The sequence below is a fragment of the Columba livia genome, chromosome 2 (genome assembly GCF_036013475.1).
Source record: "Columba livia isolate bColLiv1 breed racing homer chromosome 2, bColLiv1.pat.W.v2, whole genome shotgun sequence".
NCBI lineage: Eukaryota > Metazoa > Chordata > Aves > Columbiformes > Columbidae > Columba > Columba livia.
Genome location: NC_088603.1, coordinates 135,751,428 through 135,757,334, shown reverse-complemented (window position 1 = coordinate 135,757,334; position 5,907 = coordinate 135,751,428).

Here is a 5,907-nt window from a genome sequence, read left to right as displayed (position 1 = left end):
GGAGGTTGTGGAGTCTCCTTCTCTGGAGGCATTCAAAACCCACCTGGACACATTCCTGTGTAACCTCATCTAGGTGTTCCTGCTCCAGCAGGGGGATTGGACTAGACGATTTTTTGAGGTCCCTTCCAATCCCTAACATTCTGTGATTCTCTGATAGTGTGGCTCCTTTCAAGTGGTATTGCCTGTTCTTGGCATGTTTTTGTGGGAGAGGGGTTGTTCAAGAAGAAAAGTGGTGGCATGGCGATCTGCAAATTGGGATTCTCAAATGGGGTGGGTAACACACAGCCTGATTTGGGGTGATATTGTGCTGAGTGCATTCACACATTGTGGCCGGACAACAGCAGCACAGAAGCTCCACATGGGCTCCGCTGTACACATCAACACCTTCTGCCTTGTTGACTGCTGTGAGACAAGGTCTGCCAGAATCACAGTCATTCCTAAATACCTCTTTTCAAATTCAGCACGGACAATGGAGTTCAGTAAAGGCCTGAGCGGTCTGTAAGCATTAAACCATGTTAATCTACAGGCGATTATGTTGAGATAACAAGACATTTGATTCATCTGTGTTTAGTTGGTTGATTGGAAAGGTAATGACTGACTGATACCCACCCTTTTGTACAGCCTGGGTAATAAGGCAAAGAACCCTGTAGAGTCATATCCGACCATAAGGAACATCAGGGAAACACGGTGCGGGAATAGCACGTAGCTATAAGAACCTACGGATTTGAGAAAACTGCAAATTCTGAGGAACGATCACACTGCCATATCTACACAGCTACAAAACTCGGCATGAAGACAAGAAACCTATTGGTGGGTCTGTACTATTAACTTTTGAATTAAGAATTTAGGCAATCTGAATACATGCTGCTATGGGAGTTCAGAGGCATCAAAATTAAAATAATAAGGCTTAAACATCAGCATCCTGTATAAAAGTGGTCAAACACCTAAATATTCAAATTTTAGAGAAATATATTGCTGATGCTCCTGTTCATTGGTACAGTAAGTTCTAGAATACATAATTATTGTTTGTGCATACTGTCCAGCAGCCACTGAAGCAATAGTGCCACACCACAAAAGCAGTGGTTGCCACAGTATCATTAAAACTATATGTCAAATATCTGGAAGGTGTTAAAGAGTCATTATAAGACTTAGTAATGTTTCATTCAAATCAGTTAATTCAAAACACACTGAGTTTCAAGAGGTATGTTATTGCTGAATAAAAAAAAGAAAAGTTGGGGAAAGGGAGATGTTTTAAAATGGAGAAATACTACAGAATTTAGAAAGCTTCACTGGAATGAAGCTAATGAGAGGAAACAAACTACAAAAGCAAACCTTATAGGCATTATTGGAAGATACAAATGTGCTAAGCAGCTACTTCTGAAAGATTTAAAGTGAACAAGATGAGACCAAACTCAATTTCAGAAAATGTTTTTTAGCAGCTTTCATTGATGAGGTGCATTTCATATACCAGATCTGTTATTTTTGGGTAATAAGAAGAAAGTGGTCTCCAAGATAAGGAAGCATACAAATTTAAAAGACTGCAATAACATTTTCATGTCCCGTGATCTAATAATATAATTGAAGGCAGACTACCCGCATTTTACAAGGAAAATAAATTTGCCTGATAGGCTACTACCCCACTTCAGAAAATCCTACCTAGTTTGCATGATGCTTATTTACAAGTTTAAGAAGAGTTTAAGAACAGCTTAACTGAAATATTAAAGCATCCTGTCTGTGGTTTAAAGTATGTCAGGAGGTGCACTGGAGAAGGCTCCTGGCAGGACCTGTGGCCCCATGGAGAGAGGAGCCCAGGCTGGAACAGGTTTTCCGGCAGGACTTGTGATCCCCTGGGGAACCCACACTGGAGTAGTCTGTTCCTGAAGGACTGCACCCCATGGAAGGGACCAGTGCTGGAGCAGTTTGTGAAGAACTGCAGCCCATGGGAAGAACTCATGTTGAAGAATTTCATGGAGGACTGTCTCCCATGGGAAAGACCCCACACTGGAGCACGGAAATACTGTGAGGAGTCCTCCCCTGGGGAGGAAGGAGGGGCATAGACATGTGATGAAGTGACCACAGCCCCCATTCCCTGTTCCTCTGTACCCCTGGCAGGGAGGAAGCAGAGAAAATCAGGAGTAAAGTTAAAACAGAGAAGAACGGATGGGTGGGTGGAAGATGTTTTTCGTAGAGTCATAAAACTGTTTGGGTTTGAAGTGACCTTAAAGTTCACCTAGTCCCAAACTACCTGCCATGGGCAGGGACACCTTCCACTAGACCGGGTTGCTCAAAGCCCCGTCCAACCTGGCCTTGAACACTTCCAGGAATGGGATAGCCACAACTTCTCTGGGCAACCTGTTCCAGTGTTTCAACACCCTCATGGTGAAGAATTCCTTCTTTATATCTAATCTAAATCTACTCTCACTTTAAAGCCGTTTCCCCTTGTCCTATCACCACATGCCCTTGTAAAAAGTCTCTCTCCAGCATTCTTGTAGGCCCCCTTTAGATATTGGAAGGCTACTATTATAGTAGGCCTCCAGCTCTCTGATCCGTCCTCTGGACTTGCTCCAACAGATCGATGTCCTTCTTACATTGATGGCCCCAGAGCAATATGCAGTACTCCAGGTGGGGTCTCACAAGACCAGAGTAAAGGGTTAGAATCACCTTCTTTAACCTGCTAGCCATGCTTCTCTTGATGCAGCCCAGGATACAGTTGGCTTTCTGGGCTGCAAGTGCATATTGCCTAGTCATGTTGAGCTTCTCATCAACCAACATCCCCAAGTTCTTTTCCTCAAGCCTGCTTTCAATCCATTCTCCACCCAGCCTGTATTTGTGTTTGAGATTGTCCCAGCCCATGTGCAGGACCTTGCACTTGGCCTTGTTCAACTTCATGAGGTTCACACAGGCCCACCTCTCGAGCCTGTTTAGATCCCTCTGGATGGTGCACTCAGTCCCACTGTCCACATCCTCGACAAAGATGTTAAACAGCACTGAACCCAATACTGACCCCTGAGGAACATCACTTGTCACTGGTCTCCACTTGGACATTGAGCCATTGACGACAGCTCTTTGAGTGCATCCATCCAGCCAATTCCTTATCTACCGAGTGGTCAATCTGTCAAATCATTTCTTTCCAATTTAAAGGCAAGAAATTAAAACTGAGTCTTTAGTCTCTTTAATGGAAGGTTTGCGCTTTTGATATCCTGTGTGTGATTTTGCTCTCTTGCTCTCAGATCACAGTTGCAAACAATTGCGTGCAGGTAAAGCAACTCTAGAAAAGCTAACTTTAGGACAGAACTAGCTGAAGATCTCGCTAGGGCAGTGACATCCTCCTGGCCAGGAACACTTGACCAGATGACTCTGACAGTTGCCTTAATTGCAATGACAAGTGTTATCTATATCATTATTGTTCTTGTTCATTAGGTTCATAACTGGTTTTATCCATCAATATTTGATTGAAATTCGCTTTGTCAGATTTAACATAATGTTTTCATGGGTACTTAGCTGCTTAATAAAGCATACAAATATTGGTAATTCAATATTTGCTTGGTTTGTTACCCTTCCTACTGGAGTCCAGTTGGTGCTTTTCATTTATTTACTATTTGCAAACATGAATATTAGTCTGGTATTGTGTGTATATGCAGTTCAAACAGTTGGGTGGAAGTGAGGCAGCTGAGGAGGAATCTGCGTGCCACTGTAACCCACATCTGTCTTCGACAGCCTGAACCTACAAGAGAGTTGAGCTATGAGAGAACTCTCCCTGTCCCTATCTCGACCCACAAGCTTTTAATTATATTTTTCTCTCCCCTGTACAGCTGAGGAAGAGGAGTGACAGAGCGGCTTTGGTGGGACCCTCGCATACAGCCAGTGTCAACCCACCAAAACAAAATAAATGCAGAGCACCTGGTGATGAAATTTAAAAATAGCCCAAGAGACTTTTGACACAAAAGTCTGCTAAGAAATCCTAGGTCAGGGATAAAATACCAACATGGACATAACACAGACCTACATTTCTGTTAAGGACAAAAGTTTAATGGTAGACTACCTCAAATTCTGTTTAGATACTGTTTTGCAGGGTTTAGCAAATTGTCTTACTATTTCACTAGTTAAATGCAAGTTAAGCCTGTAGTCCATATGAATATCTGAAATACCTCTATTTGCTCTGATTGTCTCTGAGTTTGGAACTCTGCTGAATCCTTTACTTATGATATGAAAAAAAGGAACAAGTAGAAAACCAACAAATATTAGAGGACAGACAGGTAAATCAGGATCAGAAAACCAGCAAGAACTCTAGAAGTCTAGAAGGTAAATGAATGGGAAAACACGGTATGAGCAAATAAAATAAAATTGGATAAATGCAGGGAAATGGAACGTATAAACATTATAATGGGCCTTACAGGATTCATACAGTTTCTTATGATTTGTCATATGAAGTTGTGATCACAAAAGTCAAGCCAATAGGATAAGACATAGAATAATGACAACAATGTAGAGAAAATTTAAGTACAGTTATATAAAGCTGCGAAATACTCTCATTTAGGATATGCTCTGTATTTCTGGTCACCCTACCTCAAAATTGAAATTGCAAAATTATGAGCGACTAAAAGAAACAAGAAAACGAGATGAAGAAAACTCACAAGAAAAGAGATTAAGGAGACTGGGGTCATTTATCTTAGGAGAAGCGTGGGAGGGAAAATAAAAAAGGTATCTAAGTAAACATTTAAGGACCAAGGATACTTAAAGTCATAAAACACGGAGATTAAACAGAATATGACTCTACAGAAACAGCATTTCTGACTAAAAGCCTGTATTTACATTTGTGTATTTCAAATTTATCTTTTCCTATTAGAAAAATATTATCCCAAGTTCCTCCTGCCATTTCAAGTCCACAGGTTTTCTGATGCTAAAACTGAACTGTGGACATACGTCCAAAAGCTTTTGTGGTTTTGCAAAGATTACCAATATTAATTACTTGAGAAGAAAGCTGATTGCCCAATAGGAAGAAATTTGCTCTCCAGCTACTGGCCGATATGGTTACAGACATCAGGAATTTGACAGCCTGCTCCTTGTGAGATGCACATGGAGAAATGGGCACTTTGAGGCACACCTCAGGTGCATGTGACTGGAGTCACAAATATATGGCTTCTCCACACCTGTCCTCTGCTGTTCCTTTCCAGAAAATTCAGCATAACAGAGTAGCAAGTCTTTGGTAACCTGCCTCATGACCTTCAAACTTCCAGGAGTTTTTTCTTTCACTTCTCATAGAATCATAGAATGTCCTGAATTGGAAGGGACCCACAAGGATCATCAAGTCCAACACTGGTCCCTGCATATGACAACCCCACAGTTCACACCATGTGTCTGAGGGCGTTGTCCAGTCTCTTCTTGAACACTGTCAGGCTTGGGACCGTGACACGTCCCTGGGGAGCCTGTTCCAGTGCTCCAGCACCCTCTGGGTGAAGAACCTTTTCCTAATGTCCAACCTAAACCTTCCCTGGAACGTCTTCCTGCCATTAATTATAATTCTCATAAGCTTATTTATTCTTTTTATGAAAATGCTGCATTCAGGTAAGAGATTAATTCTGCAATATTTCCTGTTCCACACGCAGTGCATTTTGTTAGGGACATAAGTACACTATGAAGGGAGGGACATGCAGCTGTGGGGGGCTCCTCAGGCCCTACCGGCCCTGCCCAGCCTCACCGGGGCCACAACTGCACCCTGCCCCGGGGCCCAGGAGCTCCCACCTCAGTTCAGCCTGGAGCTGTCAGTTGCGGCCCCAACTCTCATGGCTCAAAGCTAACTGGCAGCTCCCGGGGGCTGAAACAGCGTCGTGGGCCCAGGGCACGGGCAAGTGAGTAATCCCCGGAGGGGCTGGCGAGGGACCCCGGCCCGCGCGGGGCCCGCCCCTC